The 27,969-nt window shown below is 35.5% G+C and overlaps 1 protein-coding gene across 3 annotated transcripts in view; it reads right to left on the reverse strand.

The window, feature by feature from the left end:
- LOC136843436 (neuronal calcium sensor 2) overlaps nucleotides 1-27,969 on the reverse strand; it is a 988,260-nt gene that overhangs the window by 562,047 nt on the left and 398,244 nt on the right. For 2 of the 3 annotated variants that reach the window (XM_067111913.1, XM_067111915.1), the window contains exon 2: nucleotides 25,898-27,039. The gene's annotated coding sequence lies outside the window, so the exon portion shown is untranslated. The remainder of the gene's footprint in view (nucleotides 1-25,897; nucleotides 27,040-27,969) is intronic. The other variant, XM_067111914.1, reaches the window with a different exon arrangement.

A 27,969-nucleotide genomic window follows, 5' to 3' on the forward strand; every position in this document is an offset into this window, starting at 1 on the left:
ATTATTATTATTATTATTATTATTATTATTATTATTATTATTATTATTCAGTTCGTCTTTTTTTTAATTCGTAACAAGCAGGAAGTTCCCAGAGTTATTTTACTCTCGACATCAATTTATTATTATTATTATTATTATTATTATTATTATTATTATTATTATTATTATTATTATTATTATTATTATTCAGTTCGTCTTTTTTGTAATTCGTACCAAGCAGGAAGTTCCCGGACTTATTTTAGTCTCGACGTCAATAAATAAATGTCACTATTCACATAAATATTTAATGGTAGTATTCACAAAAGCTCAGCAGTGTTTCCCTCCTCGCATTTCACAACTGGTAATACATTCAATCAATGTTCTCTATGAGAGCAATTTGAAAATACAAGGCGCTTGGCATTTCTGATGCTGATTTATACGCAACTATGTCGAAAAGCAAGTGTTGAAATCTGACACCAAAATGTTTGGATGATTACTACTTGTAATAATGAATGATGAATATATTCATAACTTTTTTTTTTAGCTAACAGGTAAGATGGGTGAAAGAAGAATGAGGGCAGTTAGCTAGCTAACCATGGTAGGGAATCGTTTAGAAAGTTAAGTATTAGTAAGAGTAATGTAAAGCGTGGTTTAGCCACAATTTTATTTAGAAAAAGGTACAATCCATCTTAATATGGCCTTAATATTAACATATCCAAAAATGATTCTGCACTATATTAACATAGTGAACCGTACAGATTATATATTTTCAATTTTATTTCGTAACAGTATAATTCTATTTAGACACTCTATTAACATAATGAATTGTACAGATTATATATTTTAAATTTTATTTCTTAATAGTATAATTCTATTTAGACAAAGTTGCAATTTTTCTTATTTTAACTTGCAACAGAGAAAGGGACTCATCCTAAGGTTTTCACGACATAACTCTTAGCAAACACTACACAAAATACATATCCCAATTCTGAAGCTGTACACTACAATAAAATTTATTATGACGGTTTTGAAACTTATCCCAATGACGAAAGCCCAATTCAACGCAGTCAGCATTTTTTTTTTTTGGGGGGGGGGAGAGAGAGAGCACAACTTATCCCTGGAGATTCAAAGGTCACATTACATAGAGTGCTTAACTGTAAAAATAAATTACAAGTCAGGAACTAAGGCCGATTCACGAAGCATACAAACTGAACAATTCAGAAAAAAAAGGAGCAAATATGACATTCCACTCTACAAACATACTGTACATTATAATCAATACCTCTGGTGCAAAACAAGCACCTCTCACACAAGGCATATCAATAAAAGGGCTCCGAATATTTCACGGTACAGCGCAAGTCAATCAATACGCTCAATACTTCCACGATATTACGAAGGACAGTGCGGCAGGCAGCACCTGACATCAAAAGGCCGATGACGAAGTATTCCTCGTTTTCAGCTGCCACTCTCTAGCACTGCTTTTTTTGGTGTTCTGCGGCAGAGATCTGCATAATCAATCGACTCTGAGACAAATAAAGGCCAGTGAAGTACTGTAAAACATTTTTTTTTTTTTTTTTGCTAAACGTTTCAAACATTAGAAGTTGAGCAAACATCTTTCTTCTCGGATTCTGTTCAGCAGTCCCGAGAAATCATACTTTCTGTTTGTAGAAGCTTTCTTTGCAAGTTACTTTCTGTTCAGCAGTCCCGTAGAAGCTGTAGCTTTGCAAGTTACTTTCTGTTCAGCAGTCCCGTAGAAGCTGTAGCTTTGCAAGTTACTAAGAATTTACTGGTACAGGACTTCTAACAGCCTGCGAAAAACAGCAGTTTGAAACTCCTGTCCACCCAAGCAACCCCAATACTTTTTATTAGTTTTAAAGCATATACAACTAATTACAGACCATGGGACGACACATGACAAAAACTCGGCAACAGATGGCGTCTTACTCATGTCTTATGCTGAGTCATCAATCTGGATATCTATACATGCATCATATTACACTTATTATTATTATTATTATTATTATTATTATTATTATTATTATTATTATTATTTCAGTAGATGAAACCTATTCTCATGGAACAAGCACACTAAAGGGGACCATTAACTTGAAATTCAAGTTTCCAAAGAATGTTGGTTTCAACCCCCCACCGCAGACCCCCACACTGCAGCAGGAACTGATCATGGAAAAGAGCCAGTGATTTTTCATCGCCCTGGGGGAGACGCGAACCCCCTGCGACATCCGAGTGGCTTCCACGACACTGACCACTATACCAGCGGCCCAGCTAAAATATATACATTTCCTATCGAAGTAGACTAACATGGGGTGTTTATCAATACAGCATTGCTGTCAGTGACGTCAGCACATGAAAGCAACGTACTATCAAACAATAATAAAAAAATAAAAATTATAGGGGAAGCTCAAACAGAAAAAAAACCAGGATCATTATATGTCCTCCCCACAGTGATTTATAAAAGATTCCGCAATCAATAAATATATAAAAAAGAGAGAAATTTATTCTCTTTTCATCTAAACACTCGCTCGAACTAAAACACACGGGGTGAATTCATATCCAACAAATACACCGCCACGTTTTACACATTCAAAAGCTTAGCCGAGGGATTTGACCACAGATAATGTTGGCCAAACCATTCATCACGCGTATCAACTCGACACAGCTATCTACGGGAACATCAGCCATGTCCTGCACACTCACGAACGTGAAAAACCTTCACTAAATGACGCTCCTATTCAGAACGGGATATGAAAAACAAAACGCCAGCCCTTTAAAATAAATAAATAAATAAATAAACAGCGCCAACGGCTGACAAAATATGAGAAATGCGATCTGACAGCACAAAATCACTCGATCATTTTCTGACATACCGGCGAAAGGTATACGACTATGTGCCTACTGATGTTATCAAAAATAAATTATCGACCTGATGATGTGTGTAATATAAGTAACTTGGCTAACACAGCTTTCTAAGATGTACTGGAATAGGGAATGACAAAACACAGATCCCGACACTGCTTACGTCAAATCTCCTGGTATCCAAATACAATCCGTTGTCATATTTCGCAGGAAAATTCACTACTCCGTTTTGAGTTCTAATACATTCTGCTAGTCAAAAATTACCGAAATTCTACCTTATTTACAGACAGAAACCTGCAAATACATACCAAACAAAGTCACATATACATACGTGTACAAAACAAACAGCGTTAAAAACGTCAGGACGTATTGTGAGGTCCCTAGACGATCCCAACAGAACAACAACATTTGGATAAAGATTTGGGCCACCGTAAATTCCACGAGGAACACACCCCCTGGAATCCGCATAGGCATTACGCTGTCTATGATAAGGTATGTGCATGGGAAGAGGAGGAAGGGGAAGGGGAGGAGGAATCGATGCAATAATTAAAAGACTGTAACAGCCTCCCAAATCTGAGAATGCTTCAGGTACAGTCCACGGCGAACCATCAAAAAATTCTCGACAGCTGCACCTCATAAAAGAATCAAGAAACAATGTCCTCGAGAGAGAGTCTTAACATAGAAGCACTCTTATAAAGCGCTCAATTTTTAAGGGGCGAAGGGAGAAACGTAGCGACAAGAGAGAGAGAAAAAAAAAGGAAGAAGAGAAAGAAGAGAATTGGCGTCCGTAGAGTGTAGTCTCGCGCCATCTAGTATCAAATGCTTGACAGAGGAGGTAGGATCTCTCATTCAACCAGCTCCGACAACGGGTGCTGCCATCTCTCGCCCGCAAACCAAACCACGTCGCCTTCATTTCGACAGAAAATGGGTCCCACCCATGGCTAGGCCTGACCGCCCTAGATCTAGTGTCTCTTGCATACGATCGTCTTTAAAACATAATAGCTACGTACTCTCAAAACGAATTGTATTCCGTATAAACGTATACTTTTAAAAAACATTGAAATATGACGGAAAAATGCAAACTTAAATCTTTTGCGTACAATTCCCTAAATGTATGGCAGGAAAATATGACGCCCGCAAGAAATGGACAATTTTCATTACTTTTATTTTTTTTTATAGAAATTTATCTATTCTGACAGGAAGAGAGCAAATCGGAATATTTTTCTTTTCTGAGAGAGAGAGAGAGAGAGAGAGAGAGAGAGAGAGAGCTCATGTAGTTTTTGACCATGAGGTTAAGTAATAAGAGCAAAATATTGATTACTATTTGTAATCAGGTGTCAATTAACTACAGAATACTGCACAAATTATTATTATTATTATTATTATTATTATTATTATTATTATTATTATTATTATTATTATTATTATTACATGAAAGAAACCAGGAGGGAATAGATGGAAAAGAGAATCGAGGGACAAGGAAAGATGTAACCAGAAATTAGTGTATATCAAACACAGATATAGTATATATATAAATATATATATAAAATATATATACATATATATAATAGATATATGCATTAATATATATATATATATATATATATATATATATATATATATATATATATAAAGTTTTTATGGGGGGGTGGCTTTGGAAGTATAGATCCCTCCAGTTCTCATCAAACCTCTAAAGACACGAAGTTGTTAACTCATGAGCCTTTTTCCTGACCCTTAATGGCGTTGGTACCCATTCATAGCTGATCGCAAAACGATAAGTAATGAGTAAAATTAATATTGCAAACCGTAATAATATTTACGATAATGAAAATCTTACACAGGAATTAATTAGGTACCTGAAATTTGCGACTGAATCAAAACTCTGATACTGCGGAATAAGCAGAGCAAAGAAACAAACGCGAAAAATAAAATAAGGGGACACAACACCAAAGTAAATGTTGGATTTTTCATTGTACTGCAACAAATATAAGTCCAATTCTCTTAATAGAAGTAAACTGAGGATGATGAGACTTGATGGAAGGAAACAGAATGAAGTTAATGAGATGAACTGCTTGAGCAGTACATGTATTGAATGGTTTAAAAGGATCTACGAGAAATATTTAGGGCCTGAACCATCTAGGCCTACCCTGCTACAACTTAAACTTTAATATAACGAAACGCATTCACACAAATTTCTCTTGATAGTTTTAAGAAAATTCATAAGGATGTGTATTCTAATAAATCAGTCGAATCAACCAAAGTTAATAAAATGAAAATATCAAGAGGAAAAATCATGAAAATCGTAAGAAACGCTGGCTTCCCGGACCGCTACCCCAAATAAATAAGTCCCCCTCCATCCGTAGCAGAGGACCCATGCTTTACAGTCGTAAACCTTTCAGTAAGAAAACGTACTTCAAGGAGGAACCAATGTATTTTAGACTCGTGCCCAAACATATCGCGATTACAAAAGTATTCTTTATATACATAAAAAAAAATAAGAGTGTACACGTGCATGAGCTTACAAGGGTAGATTTGCGGGTATATATGTCACATAAAATATGCCAAACATTCCCTAGTTTTGACGTTATCTATCTTAATGAAATACACACGTTTACACATACCTAATGGGAGAACCCGCTAATTCTGGGTGATATATGATTACGCACGTAACCCAAAACACACATACACACACTACAAAAGTATCCTAATAAATCTTACGGACATTTTACATCCTATAGTGACATTTACATCCTGTAGTCACTATAGCTACCATCACACAAGTGAAAACAATCTTTACATCACCGACGCATTCTATTTCTGTCTTTCAAAACACTTTCTTTTTTTTTTTGTAACCACGAGAATATATGTTTTAGTGTTCCCCCTTCATCCTTGAGCAAGTGCCAAGAAGTGCATATCTAAAGTAAAGGGGACAAACCACACTAATAAATTTCGCTCCATTATGTAAACACGTTTAAAAATATATTCACCTAGAAGCACAAGACACACACACACACACACACACACATACACACACACACACACACACACACACACATATATATATATATATATATATATATATATATATATATATATATATATATATATACATACACAAACATACACACACACACACACACAAACATATATATATATATATATATATATATATATATATATATATATATATCTCAAAATCCACTCTTTTAAATTTTGGTAACAACCTTTAACAAGAAACTATTTTGATCGATTTATATTATTAAAATTTCAGTTAACTACTTTTTACATTTTCCATCGAAAAGTAGATTGCTACTTTGACGTAACATGAAGATAGACATAGTTCAGAAACAATATATTTGCCCCCCAATTTTTTTTTTACATAAATAGATAATGACACTGCACTTTTACCACTCCACGCCCCTGTCCTCCCATCTCCCCCACCCCCGGAAGAAAAAGAGAGAGAGAGAGAGAGAGAGAGAGAGAGAGAGAGAGAGAGAGAGAACCAGGCTAGTGGCGGTTTCTTCAAGGTGAGTATCTTTCTCTTCTACAATGGACTTGATTACCTTAGAAACACCATCCAGTGCTTTTTCTTTCTCTCAACTACGACAGCATGGAGAAGTGTTTTTCCAGCGACTCGCATAACCTTCCATCTTTTACTATGAAGGTATTCTTTTTTTAACTCCTTCAGGTACAAGCTACATCTGAGGCAAACTCCCTGCTTGGCTGGAAAATGAAGAAGAGTTCCCTTCTTCAAACACAGCCCATGAATGTACGTGGAATGGAATGGAATGGAATATGAAATTTAGGCTTAAAGCCAACCACTAGAATCCGAGTTATTATTCAGCGCTACAATGAATTTGGTTTGAGATGTATAGTTATGGCAATGAATTTATAAATTTAAATAAATAAAATAGAAGAATAATTTTAAAATTATGGTAAAAACTGACCTGAAAGTCCCTCTCCCTATACATATACGGTCTCTGTTCACTGAGAAACTCATGATAAATATTTCTACAAGGTCATTCACCGCACAACTGACGGTCACATAAGATTTCAACCCAAGCTGCAGAAATATTGGAGAGATAAAATACTATAAGACCGTGGATTCAGGTAGCCTAGTATAGAAAAAGAATGACAGAAGTGAAGAATCAATAATATTACTTGTATATAACAATGAAAAAAGTAAGATACAAGCAAACTAGGGGATGAGACTCACGTAAGCTGGTTCTTATACTTAATTTTGACCAAAAGCCGCCTATGATGAAGAGATGGCAGAGTTGGGTATATGTAACGGGTATACGATGGAGATGGGTATATGTAATAATATTATCTCCTTTCTACCCTGTGGGGAGAATCTAATATACTTAGCAGTCTTCAGTGTGCGTGAATTAATTATTTCAACATTCCAATGTTTCAAATATTCTTACCGAATTTAAGGTGGCCTTCACTTCTTGTCATCAAGTGGACCTTTTTAGAATATTTTGTCTCGGACGTCAGGAAGAAAATGTAATTCATTCTATATTCTAAATGGGCGTTTTCTTAGTTCTAAATTTTTTGTGAGAGGAATTAGTTCACATATACCTTTTCGAGCAACAGATCAGAGGCAAACGTAAGTGAATGCCCTGTATATTCTTCAAGTGGTCCGATTGCTAACGCTCATCTAATTAAAAGGAAATTTTTCTTAATACAATAAAACGTTTGGTAACTGTGGACGCACTGAAGTTTTGGTTACGTTCATAAGCCTGATACAGGACCGAAATGGAAAATGTGTCTTACGGCAGTTCTTATTAGTGTTCTGTAAAAGAAAACTACTGTGCCGGCTTTGTCTGTCCGTCCGCACTTTTTCCTGTCCGCCCTCAGATCTTAAAAACTACTGAGGCTAGAGGGCTGCAAATTGGTATGTTGATAATCCACCCTCCAATCATCAAACATATCAAACTTCAGTCCTCTAGCCTCAGTAGTTTTTATTGAATCTTAGGTTAAAGCTGGCCATAATCGTGCTTCTGGCAACGATATAGGATAGGCCACCACCCGGCCGTGGCTAAAGTTTCACGTCTCGCGGCTCATACAGCATTAAACCGAGACCACCGAAAGATAGATCTATTTTTGGTGGCCTTGATTATACGCTGTAGCGGCTGTATAGAAAACTCGGTTGCGCTGAAGATACTTTGGCGCATTTTTTACTTTTTTTATTTTAAGGTCATACTTTGGCAGTCCAATGCGAAGGAAGCCAAAAACTAAACATATGTACATAAATGCAATTCGTTAATAACAAGGCATTATGATCTTTTCCAAACTGGGAAACAAAAGCAAAGTTACTTTTTAAGCCATGATAATTTTTCTGAATTATATAGAACGACAACCGAGTAATACTTTAATTCCGATTGAATTAAAGGCTGTGAGGAGCTACATAGGAACCCTTTAACCGTTTGCACTGCGCCACGGCTGATTTAGAAAGAGGCATCAGTGCCAGCCTGACATGAAATACCGTCCAAGGCGCGCCATTTTTTTCGCGCGCGAACAAACAGTCTTGCTAATTGCTTTCCCGTCAGATTTCGCAGAGAAATGTAACAGCAGGGTGAGAAGGATGGGTGTATTAAATGTCACTTAGAGGAGTCGTAAGGAGAAGTCATGATGGGCCGGTGAAATCATTATTGTCATTTGTAGGAAAACGAGATTTTCTTGAAACCCCATGTGATCCATAAAAATGTCTGCAAGATAGTTACCTTGAATGGTACACTATCCTAATGGTTATTCTGCGAAGGTGCTCCTCGAATTATATTGCATATTGCAATATACGTATACAAATTAAGGGTACCTTGAATGGTATGCTATCCTAAAGGGTATTCTATGAAAGTGCTCCTACAATTAATATTGTACATTCCAATATGCGTAAAAAGTTTAAAGGGCCAATTTTGAGTTCATCACTAAAGCCACTTTATGCAAAAGCTACGCGCATGTGAGTCTGAGTTAATAAAAGAAACCTACATAAGTCAATTTTCCCTTTTTTCACTATATATAAGGCGACGGCAAACACTCACCTGTCTTCTCTAATTTTAATAAGAGATCAATTAAATCACGAAGAACGAAAAGAACAAAAAATAAAACAATTCAGAGAACCACTCCTCCTGATATTCAGATGATCTTCTTATCCGTCTGCGAGCACATTTGCGAGAAACATTCCTCTGGCTGTTAATAATAGGACGCACCTGCTCTCTCTCTCTCTCTCTCTCTCTCTCTCTCTCTCTCTCTCTCTCTCTCTCTCTCTCTCTCTCTTGTTTGGTTGTTCATGTGGTGCATTACCATCAGCCTTTGTGGTAAGCATACTTATCTTTTACTCTTTATGAACCGCTGCCAAGGGGATTTTAGGTATTCCCTTGATGGTAATAATAATGAAATTATTATTATTATTATTATTATTATTATTATTATTATTATTATTATTATTATCCAGGCGTTTCGGTAGTCCACGTTATCATTATTAAGGGTGATTGGCACCAGTTACTTACATAGAAATTATTATTATTATTATTATTATTATTATTATTATTATTATTATTGTTAAAACACGTTTTCTAGGGGCAATAAACCTCACGTTATAACTATCCTTTAAAACGTTATCATTATTATTATTATTATTATTATTATTATTATTATTGATTATTATTATTATTATTATAACACGGTTATTCTAGGACAATAAACCTCACGTTATGACCATTAATCTTTAAACACCCTCTAACACAACCACCCCTATATTATTATTATTATTATTATTATTATTATTATTATTATTATTAAAACACGGTTATTCTAGGGGCAATAAACCTCACATTATAACTATCATAATCTTTAAAAGCCACCCTCTAACACATCCACCCCTATATTATTATTATTATTATTATTATTATTATTATTATTATTATTATTATTATTATTATTATTATAACACGGTTATTCTAGGGGCAATAAACCTCACGTTATGACCATCATAATCTTTAAAGGCCACCCTCTAACACAACCACCCCCTATATTATTATTATTATTATTATTATTATTATTATTATTATTATTATTATTATTATTATTATTATTATAACACGGTTATTCTAGGAGCAATAAACCTCACGCTATGACCATCATAATCTTTAAAGGCCACCCTCTAACACAACCACCCCTATATTATTATTATTATTATTATTATTATTATTATTATTATTATTATTATTATTATTATTATTATTACTCAAAACAAGCCCAAAAGGGCCAGTGACTCGAACTTCAAGCTTCCAAAGTAAACAGAATGAACGTGTTTTGGTCAGAGCCTCTTAGGGAAGCTACACAGCATCCTCAGTGTCTGGGATTAACATCCCGACCATCTCTTATATTACCGTCCATCTCTGACTCTACGGATATTAGCAAGGATATATTTTTTTCAAATAATATCCACTCTTGAGAACCTAATCAGACCATGGATTGTGATTTGAAGCCTGCAAAACCCCCATGCCTGGAACAACTACCAAGAAATTAAGAGAAAGCCTCTCTAATGTTGAAAGTTGGGAATGAAGAATTTACATTTTGGAGACATAAGCTTATTTTCAGTAAGATTACGCATGCACTCACACACACAAATATATATATATATATATATATATATATATATATATATATATATATATATATATATATATATATATATATATATATATATATTATATATATATATATATATTTATGTTATAAATATACACATATAAATATACACATATATATATATACATATATATATATATATATATATATATATATATATATATATATATATATATATATATATATATATATATATATCTGGATGGATGCACAATCATCAAGAAACTGAGAGGGAAGAAGATGGCAAGAGATAATAACAGATAAGAGAAGCTGAACAAGAATTACACGGAAGTAAATGTAGAGAAGAGTTAATGAGCGAATGAATTTCAGAAAGATGCAAACGGAATAATGCTGTCTGAACTGAACACCCTCCTGGGTTAGTAGAGAGAGTATTCTGAAAATCTGGCGACCGTGAATGACAGGCGAGCGGGAAAAAATAAATGATTCAAGAACGCAAATTTTGGGATCGTTGAAGAGTATACAAAGGCACCAGAAATCAGTTTACAAATTTGAAAATGAGTGACTAAATGATTAATGTTATAACAGCAAATGAAAACCAGGTAGATGATCAATGACTCAATACCTGGGTGGTACAAGAATGCGCAACTGTTTATGTTGGAACTGCAATACATAGCTGTAGAAATAAAAAACAATATTAGAAAAAGGTTTCTTCGGCGCAATCGTGTTTTCTGTACAGTGTATATTATTGTCTGAAACTTTCAACCGCGGCCCATGAAACTCAGCCACGGTCCGGTGGTGACCTGTGTTGTTGGTACCTATATCAGTGCCAGAGGTACGATTATGGCTAACTTTAACCTTAAATAAAATAAAAACTATTGATGCTAGAGGTCTGCAATTTGGTATGTTTGATGATTGAAAGGTGGATGATGAACTCACCAATTTGCAGCCCTCTGGCCTCTATAGTTTTTAAGATCCGAGGGTGGACAGAAAAAGTGCGGACGGACAGACGAAGCCGTCACAATAGTTTTCTTTTAAAGAAAAATAAAAGCCTGTTCGGTCCATTATATGTGTATATAGTGGTAAACATAGTAAATGAACATCATGCCACAATTATAAAGTGCATCCTTTATGTATTTCCCATACTCATGCAAAAAAGGGCGAAAAAAAATATATATTGAAACGTGGGTAGGTAAATCCGTAGGGTTTGTGAGGGCAAACTTTTTTGATACCGTTATATGAAAAGATAATGAGTGAAGCTTTTTTTTCTCTTCAAGTTCGCATGCCGTCTTTCGAGGGAAATGAACATATTAATGAAATAATAATAAACAAGAATATTAAGCAATATCACAAAAAAAAAACTCTGATATAACTGAGCAATGTGAAGTATTCCACTGAAGACAGTCGAAGCCTACAATACTATACCACAATACAATACATCAAGACACCATATGCGTTCATCGCCCATAGGAATGAGAGAGAGAGAGAGAGAGAGAGAGAGAGAGAGAGAGAGAGAGAGAGAGAGTCTCTCTCTCAACAACTTGTGGCTGCAATCGGCTTAGCCAGTTCCTTGAAACGATGACGTGTGGTTGGGGTTGTACTTCCCCGATGGCTATTCATCTTTAATAGAACATTCAGTGCGTTTCCAAACACCACTAGCGATTCGACAGACATCAACACGGCGTTCTAATCATCTATGCAATGGTACTTACTCGTCTTTCGTCTTGACATTACTAGAGTTCTTCACTAATAAATTATCATTATTCCTCCTCCTCCTCTTCTTCTTCTTCTTCTTCTTCTTCTTCTATTATTATTATAATAACAGGATAAATAAAAGTGAACTTTTGTCAACTTCTTGTTCTTTCCTCCTATATCTTGCTGCTTCTAACGTCAAGGTACAATTACATTATCAGAATTATTACTCGAAGACACAGAACTATATACATGCTCTCTCTCTCTCTCTCTCTCTCTCTCTCTCTCTCTCTCTCTCTCTCTCTCTCTCTCTCTCTCTCTCTCTGTCTCTCTCTCTCTTGCTGTCAAAAATGGAATACGAATGTCATTCCTAAATTAATTATCTTTTTTTTTTTACTCCAAACGGTATTACTGAAAATGATACAACCGCCAGCCTTGTTTATAGATACAGTTTCCATGAGAGAGAGAGAGAGAGAGAGAGAGAGAGAGAGAGAGAGAGAGAGAGAGAGAGAGAGAGAGAGAGAGGAGGGGGTAATGGAGTAAATTACCAAGCACCAGTTTAAAAATAAAAACAAGGAACAATATTATTTACAAATGGAAAAGTAAAACTCTGGCAATAAAAAAAAAAGGGATCGTGAATGAGCGAACTAGTACATAAAAACGTCAAAAATATATTTCCTTTCAGGTTCTATCCTCAACCCTTGGGTTTAATGCTATTCTGTTGTACTTCTAAAATAACTCAAATCCTTACTCCACGTGTCATTGTTCAAATAAAGATTTTTCCCTAGAAATAAAGTTGATGCCTAAGTTAAACGATATAGGAAAAACTACGCTTTGGTTCTTTCTGTGTTGCACTGGGGTGGGAAAACCATCCGAATTATTATTATTATTATTATTATTATTATTATTATTATTATTATTATTATTATTATTATTATTATTATTATTATTATTAGATAAAACCTATTCACATGGAACAAGCACACTAAAGGGGGTCACTGACTTGAAATTCAAGCTTCCAAAGAATATTATGCTGGTTTCAACCTCCCACCGCAGACCCCACACTACAGCAGTAACTAATCTGACACCTGAGTGTTATGCCACGACACTAACTACTGTACTATACTAGCTGACCAGCTTGACCAGTCATACTACTGTGCAAGAATGATGCATAATCGTGAAAAGGAAGAATATGAATAAAGGGTGTGAAATCTATAGAGAATATGAACCAAAATGAGAGAACCATTAAAGAATATGAACCAAAATTATAGAACCAACAAATAAATATGAACTAAAATTAAAGAATCAATGAGGAATTTGACCCAAATTAAAGAGCCAATAAAGAACATGAACCAAAATTATAGAACCATTAAAGAATATAACCCAAAATTATAGAACCAATAAAGAATGAGACCCAAAATTACAGAACCAATATAGAATATAACCCAAATTAGAGAACAATTAAAGAATATAAACAAGAATTAAAGAACTAATAATGAATATGACCCAAAATTAGAGGACCAATAAAGAATACGAACCAAAATTAAAGAACCAGTGCGGAACATGAACCAAAAGTTAAGTATATCTTTCTTGACTGAATGAACATCTTTATTTAGCAATGCTTAGCATAACAGAACAAAACACTATCTTAATCTCTGAAGAATAACTGACAGAAAAATAAATAAATAAATAAATGCCTACATCACATACAAACACCTCAAGATGGCACTGGGACCTATGGGGTCATGCAGCGCTGAAATGGAAACTGACAGTAAAAGGTATGAAAGGTGTAACAGGAGGAAAACCTCAAAGCAGTTGCACTATGAATCAATTGTTAGGAGAGGGTGGAGAGTAAGAAGGAAGAAAGAGCATATGAAAGGAGGTACAGTAAAAGGAACGAAAGGGGTTGCAGCTAGAGGCCGAAGGCACGCTGCAAAGAACCTTAAGTAATGCCTACAGGGGTTGGAAATGGTACCCCTTATTCCACATTCAACCAAACAAACCGCCTCGCTTCCCATTAGCGTAAGATTAACGATGACACTTTTATGTTCCCTACAGAAGCGATTAAGATACTCGATAAATTCCACGAGAGAGAAAATATGAATCTCCGGCATCGCCTACAGGAGAAAAATTCTATGGGACACGGGGCCGTTAAAAGGTTATCTTGACACTTTTCTAGTCCATATAATATGGAACTTTACAATTTTACTGGTCCATATAATAAGGAACTTTACAATTTTACGTAAATGCGCATAAAACGGGGGAGTGTACATCACAATAACTCACGTCAAGACAAGGACTACACCTGTCTCTATGCAGTCGAAGATTTTAAAATTTTCTCTCAAAAATCCACTCTCTCAGAAATAATATTTATTAGTATTATAATTCCAGAAATAAGAACATCCACATGGAACAAATACAAAAAGTCATTAACTTCCAATAACGGGTTTCTACATAGTAGAATGCCCACTATGAGAAAAGAAGAGAGTGAAAAATGACAAATAATTACCAAAGGGATTAAGTCTAAGACTTTCAAAGAGAACTTGCTAAACTTTTATGGGCTCATAATTATTCAAATAACGACTGTGCACGAAGAAGCAAATAAACAATGATGAGAGAGAGAGAGAGAGAGAGAGAGAGAGAGAGAGAGAGAGAGAGAGCAAGGAATTCCGAATACCAGTTCTGTACGAAACTTTAGCTTTAACCTAGCGAGAGCTTACAACATTTTTCGGCGAATGATTTTTTTTTTTTTTTAGCAAATCACCAGATATTACAAGTAGGCAAAAGATTCAACGGAAAGTTAGTAAAGGCAAAACTTATAACGAGTTGCAGAAACGACCTAAAATTGAAAATAAAAAGAGGGAAGCCGATATTCTGAACTCCTTTAAAAACAGAAAAGAGAGTCGAGTAGAAGTTTTAGCATTGGCAGTCCCACACACACACACACACACACACATTTATATATATATATATATATATATATATATATATATATATATATACACATATATATACATATACATACATACATACATACATACATACATATATATATATACATATACATATATATTATATATATGCACAAGCAAGGTATATATACACAAACATACACACATACACAGGAAACAAAACAAATATTAACCCCGATATCTAAAATTTTTTATAACTTTCGCCCACACCTGCAAAATCACTAAGACTTAAAAAAAAATCCTGTTAAACAGCCACTCCGACTACTTTCTGCTTTCCAATTACAAAACAGAAAGTTATGAAAATATCTAAATAAAAGAAAATCCAAAATATCTAAAAACAAAAACTTGTCAAAATATCTAAGTTACATAAAAAAGGAAAGGCAATAGCAAGAGTGAATTTTCAAATAGGAACACATCATGCTTGTAATACAAGTGAACAAAAAGAAACATTATAAAAACAATTATGATAACCTTACTTAAGAGATTCTTCAATACTGCATAAACAGCGAAGGTATTTTTTTTTCAGCAGGAAGTTTAAGTGGTGAAATTATTCCCCATTAGGAAATGGGAAAAGTTTCTTGGAAACGGCCCGGAAATTTTTTTTTTTTTTTGTTTTTATGCGCAGAAGGCAGGGGTACAGGCCACCCAACGCCCATTTTTGTAGCCCAGGCTCGAAAGAAGCCAAAAAAAACAGGAAAGAAGAAGAGAGATGGGTTTAATCGTCAAAGAGACGAACATGTTAAAATACGCTGAAGTTTCTTCGGCGCAAACGAGTTTTCTGTACAGCCGCTACAGCGTATAATCAAGGACCACCAAAAATATATCTATCTTTCGGTGGTCTCGGTATAATGCTATATGAGCCGCGGCCCATGAACTTTAACCGCGGCCCGGTGGTGGCCTATCCTATATTGTTGCCAGAAGCACGATAAAGTTAACTTTAACCTTAAATAAAATAAAAACTACTGGGGCTAGAGGGCTGCAATTTGGTATGTTTGATTCTTGGAGGGTGGATGATCAATACTCCAATTCGCAGCCCTCTAGCCTCAGTAGTTTTTAAGATCTGAGGGTGGACAGAAAAAAAGTGTGGACAGAATAAAGTGCGGACGGACAGACAAAGCCAGCACAATAGTTTTTTTTTTTACAGAAAACTAAAAAATGTTAAGGGAATTAGGGAAAACGGAAGCATGGAGGAAATTTCAGTGATCAAAAGTAAAAATAATGAAACAGTCCCCGAGGTTTAAAAAGTTCCTTAGAGTAAAATTGGGAAGAGGTAACTTGAAAGGTGTTACAAGGCAGCCCGAGATGAGGTGCAATTCTTCCAATGAGTTCAAGAGAGAGAGAGAGAGAGAGAGAGAGAGAGAGAGAGAGAGAGAGAGAGAGAGAGAGAGAGAGAGTCACTAATGAGATGATATGCATTACATTCAATCCTATTTAGGAGACCGGTTGAAAGCAGAATATACAATGCAGCAAATCGTTTATTGGCAGATTTACCTATCTGAACTCTGTGATTTATTCAAAACAAATCTGAATAGACATAAACATCCAACATAGTTTAAGAGAATCATTTAAATACACATCAAACACAAACACATACACATGTGTTTAAACACACACACACACATACACACATTATATACACATATATATATATATATATATATATATATATATATATATATATATATATATATATATATATATATATATATTATCTTCTCCTTTCTCTGCATCTTTTCCACTTTCCGTGTGGGGTCGATGTGTTTCTGACATTTTTCCTTCAACTGGCTCGGTCAAACGCATCGTCCTCTGACAATTGTTTGTGTCTCTCAGGTCTTCTCTAACTACATCCATCCACCTTCGCCTCTCTCTCTCTCTCTCTCTCTCTCCCACCAGGCACCTCCATCTGCATCACTCTCCTCCCTACACATGTCTCATCCCTTCTCACCACAAGGCCATACCACACCTTCTGACACCCCTCATGAATAAATACAGCACCCATACATACATATATCACCATCAAATAGGCCGACAGACAAACAGACAGACAAGATAAAACAAGACAGACAGACACAAAGGCACACGGACAAAACGTAGCAATGCTTGTATACGCTGCAATACTGCGCATCTTCCATACAGTGACAAAAAGGTTTTGTTCCCCACCGGGATGATGACGAGTTCAAAGACACAGGTAAATTAGGTTTCCACCAGGTAGGTTGTCACGGCAACCTTTTCAGCTAAAACTTCATTACAATGAGATGGAGCGAAAATTACTGACGCCTGACTAATGGGACAATTTGCACGTGCGTCAGGAAACGGAGGGATCCCATCGGTCAATACAGGCGAGACCGAGACTCGGCTTTGTTTTGTCGTGAAATCTTTGGGGCGTCGATAACTGACCTATGGGCAATAGTTGATAGTTATCTGTCATACAGGTATAACAGACGCAACATACAGGTATAACGTTTTACAGGTATGAAGTTTAAAGTTCGTTTTAGAGTCAACTTCATCAATATTTGGAATCCATTTAATAATGAATTGTGGGGCTGAGTCGAAGACTTTCAAAGTAAACCTGCTCTACGTTTTGGGCCAATACTCATTTAAGGAACGAATATATGAGGATACGCAAATAAAGATTAGAGAGAGAGAGAGAGAGAGAGAGAGAGAGAGAGAGAGAGAGAGAGAGAGAGAGAGAGAGAGAGAGCGGAAATCGTCTTGAAAATTACAAGAGAATAATAAGCGCTTGCCTTGACTATGAGGCTACAAATGAGACCTTACAGACCTTACAGTTCGTTCGGGTTGCCCCAGGTCCCTCAGTGTGAGGCACCTCTGATGTCTACCAGAGAAATGTTAATGCATCTTCCGGTATATTTTGCATCTTCCAATCTTGGATTATCTGGGATGCATCTTAGACATTTGTCGAGCTTATTCTTAAACACATCTACGCTAACTCCTGATATGTTCCTCAGATGAGCTGGTAACGCACTGAATAGACGCTGCATTATCGATGCTGGTGCGTGGTGGATTAATGTCCTGTGTGCTTTCCTTAGTTTTCCTCGTATAGCTTTGGGCACTATTAATCTACCTCTGCTTGCTCCTTCTGATATTTTTAGCTCCATGATGTTTTCGGTAATTCCCTCTATCTGTTTCCATGCCTGGATTATCATGTAGCGTTCTCTTCTCCTTTCGAGACTATATAAATTTAAGAATTGTAGTCTTTCCCAGTAGTCAAGGTCCTTAACTTCTTCTATTCTAGCTGTAAAGGACCTTTGTACACTCTCTACTTGTGCAATATCCTTTTGGTAGTGTGGGTACCATATTCAAGTGGACTACATACGTTTTATAAAGCATAATCATGTGTTCAGCTTTTCTTGTTTTGAAGTGCCGGAACAACACTCCCATTTTTGCTTTGTATTTTGCCAAAAGTATTGCTATTTGATCATTGCATAACATATTCCTATTCAACATCACACCAAGGGGTTTAACTGCTTCCTTATTTGTGATTGTCTCGTTATTAGGTCCCCTATATGCATATAGCATTCCTTCTTTATCACCATAATTTATTGATTCAAATTTATCAGAGTTAAATACCATCCTATTTACCTCTGCCCATTCATATACTTTGTTTAGGTCTCTTTGTAGTGAGTTCCTATCTTCATCACAAGTAATTTCTCTACTTATTCTTGTGTCATCGGCAAAACTTCTCACTACTGAGTCCTTAACATTACTGTCAATGTCTACAATCATAATAACAAACAGCAATGCAGCTAACACATACCGGATATTACCTTAGCTTCATCTGATTTCTCATCGTTTGCAATCACTATTTGTTTTCTGTTTTGCAAAAATTCTTTTATCCATCTTCCTACTTTGTCCACAATATTACGTTTTCTAATTTTTTTTTTTTTTCACTAATATACTATGGTCTACCTTGTCAAAAGCTTTTGCAAAGTCTAGGTAAACCACATCTGTATCTTTTTCGTTTATCATATTTTTATGTATGTTTTCATGGTGGACTAACAGTTGGATTTGTGTACTTTTTCTAGGTACAAAATCATGTTGTCCTATATTAAACAAACTATTTTTCATTAAATATTTCATTACATTCTTCTTCATTACCCTTTCATACACTTTCATAATATGTGATGTTAGACTCACAGGCCTATAATTACTTGCCTCTAGTCTTGATCCACTTTTGAAAATATCTATGGCCGATAAATAGTCACTATTTTCATCTCTTATTTCTGTATCATTATCTTCATTATCAATTCTAGGTGTAAATTCTCTCGTATATCCTTCTGCTATGTTGCATATTTCCTTTTTTCATTCGTTTATCGCACTTCAATTCTTAGAGGGCCTATTTCTACTCTTCTTTTATTCAACTTTTTTGCATATGAGTAAAATAATTTGGTGTTTTGCTTGATATTTTGTAGGGTCTTTTCTTCTAAGTCCCGTTTTTCATTTTCTTTTGATTGTATAATCTTTTGTTCTGCATTTTCTATCTTACTTTTTAGTTCCATCACTTCCCATGCATTCTTTTCTTTTGCAAGACCTCTTTTCCACTTTCTGATTTTCTGGAACAAGATCCTTCTCTTTGGTATGCATGACTGATGTTTTCTTTTCTTCTTCAGTATATATTTATCCACTATTTTCTCTAATATTTTATATAATATATCCATATTTACCTGTATAATATCACTTACGAATATGTTTTCCAAGACTTTGCTTAATTCTTCATTTATTTCTGACCATTTTATATTCTTACTACAGAAATTGTATTTTCCATATCCTTCCCACTTTTTCGTCTCTTGCTTATCTCTGTTTTCACTTGCTTTGAAATGGACTGTTAATTCTGACATTATGGTCTGAAATATTATAAACTATTATTTCTTTAACATAATTCACCTCGTTCACAAATACTAGCCCTAAAATATTATCCTTTCTTGTTGACGGGAATTTATTTGCTGAATGTTATGTTCTAGCAGCATATCTAATAGCTTTTCAAATTGCCTCTTATCTTCTGCGCTACTATTACTATTACTATTCGTTCTTTCCAATCTACGAAAGGAAAGTTAAAGTTTCCGGAGAGAGAGAGAGAGAGAGAGAGAGAGAGAGAGAGAGAGAGAGAGAGAGAGAGAGAGAGAGAGAGAGAGAGAGAGGGCAGGGGAAATCATCACAAAAATAATACGAATATCGTAAGCGTTTGCCCTGAATATAAGAGGTCACCAATACTGATGAAAAGATATCTTTTCGCATTTTACTCGTACAGAGAAAAATACAGAAAAAAGACAGCTGATTTGATCAGTCCTGTAATATGATTAAAATTTTATATCTGTCCACTAAATACCGCAAAGCCCCCCAAAAAAGGCAGTTAACTATTCATACCTCGAGTAACCGTTCAATAATAACAAGAAAACAAGGTCGAAGTTCCATTAAATAAATGTCACTGGCGACCACTATAATAAGAAAAAGTTAACATCAAGACGAAGTCTTTAAACAAACAACTTAATCTACAACGACACTTCCGCGCCTCCACAGAACACAGAAGCATTCGGAGAAGAAAAAACGAACCCACAGGGGATACACAAACCTCTATTATATGAAGATGAAAACAGGACGCGTAGCCATATATCACTTTTAAAAAAGGAAGCCTTCTCGGAAAGAGAGCCGAGTCCACCCACAGTCACAAATAATCGTTCATCAAAAGTAAAATATGACGCTAGTAACTCCTGGCGACAAAAAAAAAAAAAAGAAACAGCGCAGGCGATATGTATATAAACGATATATAAAAGGGGAAAACTTCCTCTCCATAATTTGAAAAACGTTGGAGTGTCGTTCTACTACTACTGCACGCAACGAGGCCATAAATTCTCCTTATAAAAACGTTTATTGTGAGACAACGTCGTATGTAAGGACGCGAGTAGGCGGCGGCTTGTTGCTATTCCTTGGTTATCAGAAGTTGGGGCATATTTTGTTGCTCTTCCGCAGTGATTAGAGATGGGGCATATTTTGCTGCTATTCCTTAGTGATTACAGTTGGGGCATATTTTGCTGCTATTCCTTAGTGATTAGAGTTGGGGCATATTTCATTGCTATTCCTTAGTGATTAAAGTTGGGCCATATTTTGTTGTTATTCCTTAATGATTAGAGTTGGGGTATCTTTTGTTGCTCTTCCTTAGTGATTAGAGTTATGGCGTATCATTTTGCTATTCCTTAGTGATTAGACTTATGGCATATTTTGTTGCTATTCCTTAGTTATAAGAATTTGGGGCATATTTTGTTGTTTTTCATTAGTCATCAGAGTTGGGGCATATTTTGTTGCTATTCCTTAGTGATTAGAGTTTGGGGCGTATTTTGTTGCTATTCCTTACTGATTAGAGTTGGGGCATATTTTGTTGCTATTCCTTAGTGATTAGAGTTTGGGGCATATTTTGTTACACTTCCTTAGTGATTAAAGTTATGGCGTATTTTGTGGCTACTCCTTGGTGATTAGAGTTGGGCATATTTTGTTGCTATTCCTTGGTGATTAGAGTTGGGCATGTTTTGTTGCTATCCTTAGTGATTAGACTTGGGGCGTATTTTGTTGCTATTCCTTAGTGATTAGAGTTGTGACATATTTTGTTGTTATTCCTTAGTTATTAGAATTTTGGGCATATACTTAGTTGCTCTTCCTTAGTTATCAGAATTTGGGGCATATATTTTGCTGCTTTTCCTTTGTGATTAGAGTTGTGGCATACTTTGTTGCTATTCCTTAGTGATTAGAGTTTGGGGCATATTCTGTTGCTCTTCCTTTGTGATTATAGTTGGGGCATATTTTGTTGCCATTCCTTAGTGATTAGAGTTTGGGGCATATATTTTGTTGCTATTCCTTTGTGATTAGAGTTGGGGCATATTTTGTTCCTATTCCTTAATGATTAGAGTTTGGGGCATATATTTTGTTGCTATTCCATAGAACTTACAGTAGAGTTTGGGGCGTATTTTGTTACTATTCCTTAGTGATTGGAGTTTGGGGAATATTTTGTTGCTATTCCTTAGTGATTGCAGCTGGGGCCCATTTTATTGCTATTCCTATTTTTTATGCACAAAAAATCTTATTCCTTGTCAAGAAACCTTAGTTCTTATTTTATTTCATTTTCCTTACAATACCTGACACACAGAGATTATAAAAAACAACAAGGTTACATAAGGATCAGGAAACGTGCCGATCTTATAACACCATTTAAGAATAACCCAGATTTAGAATACCTGAAAATCTTACTAGGGGTATTAACCTATAAGGACCGAATAGTATTTTTTTTTTTCCTTGGGAAAAGTAGAGCGTCAAATAACCTTTCAATTGCGCTGATACGTTAAGACTGCAATTACGAAGAGTCTAGTAGTTATAATAAAACGTTCTTCAAGGTAAAATAACGAAGAAGAGAAACAGAGATTTACTGCAAGACTTAACTGCAAGTTCTGCAAGTTGTCCCGGTGACGAAAGCAAAGTCCAACAGTAAACAGAATGCACATGCACACACACACACACACACACACACACACACATATATATATATATATATATATATATATATATTCTATTCGTCTTCATTTCTTTTCTTTTAGGACCTTGGCTTTTACAAGTTACAAAATCCGCCATTAAGAAGATTAAATGCCTTAGGGTGACATACGGCTGTTAATAGAGGCCTCTGCTGTGAGACTATTATACTTCACATTACGAAATAACCAAATCCGATTTCTGAAGAACTTTATAATTTAATACATATGTGACCACAGCTGACTTAGAAGGTAGGTCAAGCAATGGAGTATGGAATATAAAACTTAGCCTAAAGGCCAAGCGATGCGACTTATGAGGTCGTTCAGCGCTGAAAATAATGTTGAAACAATTGTTAGAAGAGGGTGGAATTGGAACTGGAATTGGAATTGGAAGATAAGATTTAGGCTAAAGACCAAGCGTTGGGGCCTATGAGTTCATTCAGCGGTAAAAGGGAAACTTAAAGAGTCAAAATTTTCTAAAGGAGTAACAGGAAGAAAATGTCGCAGTTGCACCATGAAACAAACGTTAGGAGAGGGTGGAAAGTAAGATGGAAGAAAGAGAATATGAACGGAGGTACAGTACAAGGAAATGAAAGGGGTTGCAGCTAGGTGCCGAAGGGACGCTGGCTGCAAAGAGGCTTAAGTAATGCCTACAGTGCAACGCGCGAGGTTCACTGACGGCACTACCTATCCCCCTAGCTACGGGGTGAAAGTAGGTCAATGCCGCAAACACTTACAGTAGGTCACATAATCGGAGGGGAATCTGAAGTGCTTTTCTGTTACCAAAATGCGATTAAAAACAAGAAAAGAATAAAATTAAACACTCAAAAAAAAAAAAAAACACGCGTGTCGGAGAGGGGGGGAGGGGGAGAGGAGGAGGGTGTTGGAAGTACTAATGAGAACGACTCTTGAAATACAATTAGGAGGAAAACGTTGACTATGGGACAAAATCTGATAAGGACACACGGAGGGAAGATATTGGGGGGAGGAAGGAATACCAGAGGGTGGGAGGAGGAGGAGGGGGTGGGGAAGGGGGAGTACATTGATCTATGTATCGATTGTAAAGCCTACTGCTGCCGCCCACGCCCTCTCTGCCTCACGCCCATATTATCGCAACGCCTCGAAGTTACAGGAAACTCTCAAACGACGCCAGAGGACCTTAGTCAGTCCATCAACACAAGCAGATACATACACACACGTACACACATTACCTCCAATAACGTCGTTTACACTTATAAATTATAAGTTAAACACGCCGATTCAGACCTTATCGAACTTGAATACGGATCTTCATGTAATTAATAACATCCTTGGGGCAATAACGACAATCTACGTACGAGATAAAACTACAGAACTCAGATGTTGTGAAACTCATCTTAAGACTAATCACACTTTCAATTCGAAATAAACTAGAAAAAAAAATAATAATCGGAGTAGTTTACTAATTTATTTATTTATTTTTTCTTTTCTAACAACTGATCTCTTCTATCAGTATTGCCTACTACATACTATTACTTCTTTCCAATGAAAGCTTGAATTTCAAGGCAATGGGCCCTTAGGTGGGCTTGTTCCATATGAATAGGGTTCATCTTCTGAATAATAATAATAATAATAATAATAATAATAATAATAATAATAATAATAAAACAGATACGGGGATACGTGCCAATGGACCAGACTTGACGCTGATTGACAAAATCAAGAAGAAAGTATCACTTACTGATGTCGCAATACCATGGGACGCTACAGTAGATGAGAATGAGCGAGAAAAAATTCATAAGTATCAAGACCTGAAAATCGAAATAAGAAGGAAATTGTACCCATAATCATAGGAACACTAGGCACGATCCCAAGATCCCTGAAAAGGAACCTGGAAAAACTAGATGCCGAAGTAGCTCCAGGACTCATGCGGAAGAGTGTGCTACTAGAAACAGCGCACGTAGTGAGAAAAGTGATGGACTCCTACGGAGGCAGGAGCAACTCGGAACCTCACACTATAAAAACCACCCAGTCGAATAGGATGACTGTGATAGACCCTTTATAATAATAACAATCAAGCGAAAGGCTTTGGTAATCCATCAGGCAAGGGTTAATGAACGTTTGAAGAGAAAATATAGATTCCATTTGAGAGTAGAGAAAATCGTACGATACCTTCACTGATTACACACGCACACACACGCACAATAGTTCCCCATGTATTGTCATGAGGAAAGTGTGAAGTTGAGAGTTTCATACTCAGAAGTATTTTGAGTGGTGCTTCAGGAACCTACCTGCTTGAAATCACTCACTTTCCAAAGTGGAGTTTGAGTATTCGGTGAAAGATAAAGATGAAAAAAGTAAATGCGAGAGATGTGGGATGATACGATTAATAAGATTAAAATGATGGCCATGAAAATTGACATTAGATGAAAACTTCAGTAAATAAATCCGGTAAAAAACGTCGATCAAAAATTCATGCTTCTGTTACGTCACAAAAATTATCAATCATTTCAAAAGAAGCCATCGGAAACTTACATTAAAGAATATACTGCTCAAAGATTTTGTACAGTACACACGCACACAAACACACATTTATAAATTTATAATATATATATATATATATATATATATATATATATATATATATATATATATATATATATATATATATATATATATATATAATAATATAATATATGTATGTATATATATATATATATATATATATATATATATATATATATATATATATATATATATATATATATATATATCATACACAAACTATACGAAAAGGCTTTTCAAAAACATTACTCTGACTGTGACAATGGGTTACTTCAATCGCCAAGTTCCACGCTTACAGCCACTACGGAAACTATCAAAAGTGCTAAAACAGATCGCGGAAGATATCACCTCTGGGGGAAATAGAAAACGCCCACGTTGATATTTATACATATTATATATATATATATATATATATATATATATATATATATATATATATATATATATATATATATATATATATGGTAAACATCAGGTCTTTCCCGACAACACTATTGGCAATACAACACAAAAATATTTTTACTCCTTAAAAGTCAGCATGCAAGTTGTTTTCCATGACGAAATATGCGTACAACAGCAAATATGAAGTGAAAATATCCTTAAAAAACTAATAAATAATATGCAAGATGCTTCATTCGTCATGCAATAAAAAACATCAGAATTTCACGCAAAAATAATAAGAATAATAATAATTACCTTTGAACGAAGTGGAGATTTGTGTCCTCTTCTCAAGATTCGATGTCTTCTGTCTTCTTAGGTATTTTCTTCTCTCTTCCTTATTTTTTCTTCTTACTTCTTACTTCTTCTTCTGATTCTTCTTCCCTAATCTAATCTTAATCTTAATACTATTTTACACCCATGGCAACAATATCATACATGGCTATGACTCCATCCAAAGAATTAAGTAATTTTTATACAGCTAGGTCAACCCACATTTCGTTCCATAAAATGTATAATTTAAATTCTGCACGTCCACAGACACCAATTGCTTAAATGTATAAATTTAATGAGTACTATACTTTCATAGGGATTATTTCAGACAAAAACCTAACCAACTATCCTATCTATCTACCTCCAACTGATCCTATCTACCTACCGATTTATCAGATTGTAACCGAAATAGACTATCAATAAAAATTCTCAAACCATGGTACAAATCATTACTAGAATGAAATGCAAAATGAAAACGAACTTAAAAGCATTAAAACCTTTGTCATGGTTAATTAATTAATTGTTCTCGCCTATAATTCCTTGGAAAACACAACTCAAAATTCCTCGTTCTTTTTGCAACAAGAGCTCGCTCCTGGCCTTCAAAAACATCAAAGTCAAATAAGCATGTGATAATGAGCATCCAAAAGTCTCAGTCACATATGCATGGGACAATGAGCTTTTGAAAGCATCATTATCATATACGAATGAACAATGAGCTTTTGAAAACATCATTATCACATATACATGGGACAATGAGTTTTTGAAAACATCATTATCACATATACATGGGACAATGAGTATTTGAAAGCCTCATAATCCCATACAAATGGGAAAATGAGCTTTGAAAGCTTCATAATCCCATACAAATGGAAAGATGAGCTTTGAAAACCTCACAATCCCACACTAATGGAAAAATAAGCTTTTGCAAGCCTCATAACCACATGATATCCGACAATGAGCTTTGAAAGCCTCATAATCCCATAGACATGGGACCATGAGACCTGCCGAAGGCACAGGAGGAGAGATATAGGCATTATAGGTTCCCTAACAATACCTGAGGGAGCAATCGCGTGGTGGCTCCCCGCGGCTCAGCGGTTCACACCCCCGGCATCAGTTTCCAAATGCTCCTGTAACGAGAAAGAAAGAAACTTCATAAACATCAGTTTCCAAATGCTCCTGTAACGAGAGAGAGAGAGAGAGAGAGAGAGAGAGAGAGAGAGAGAGAGAGAGAGAGAGAGAGAGAAACTTCATTAGCATCACACAATTAAATATAGAACGACACAATGAATATCATTAATATTTATTTTGGGTGTTATCATACGGAGAATTTAATAAATAAAAACCAAATTATATATGTGTTTAACTGTAAGTTAAATCGTTTATTGGTGTGTGTATGTATGTATGTATGTATGTATGTATGTATGTATGTATGTATGTATGTATGTATGTATGTATGTATGTATGCGTGTGTGTGTCACTTTCTCCATCCCAAACATCTGCATTTAGCCAGTTACAAATCAGACATCTAACTTTTCATGAAAAATTGCCTGTGATTCTCCACAGAAAAGTTCAGGTCAAGGTCATACTTAACAGGTCAAAGAGGAACTCAACGATGACCACAACTTATGACAGGGACCTACTAATCACACCAAGGTTAGGGTCACACCTAGAGGTGAAAGGTCAAATAATAATTCAACATTGGTGTTAGCCTTTGAACTCCTGCTATACAGCTAGACATAACAGCCTATTAAGCCGATGTGCAGAAAGAGACGAAGGTCAAATAAGAATTTAACAAATGGCATAACTTTCGAAATTCACAACAAGCAGGCTTATTTCTAAATGTTCCTGAGTGAGTTCATAGACAAGGTCAAGGTCGCACACGGATGAAACCTACGTGCTGAATGACATCAATTTCAAGGTCAAGGTCATATTTTTTAAGGTATAACCTAATAATGACGTCGACGTTCTGCGCAAGGTTAAGTCAAGGTCAAGGTCAGACTTAGGCATCAAAGGTCAAATAAGACTGTCATAAATGTGCATGTCCTCGTACTTCCTGG

This window comes from Macrobrachium rosenbergii, chromosome 11 (genome assembly GCF_040412425.1).
Source record: "Macrobrachium rosenbergii isolate ZJJX-2024 chromosome 11, ASM4041242v1, whole genome shotgun sequence".
NCBI classification, from domain to species: domain Eukaryota; kingdom Metazoa; phylum Arthropoda; class Malacostraca; order Decapoda; family Palaemonidae; genus Macrobrachium; species Macrobrachium rosenbergii.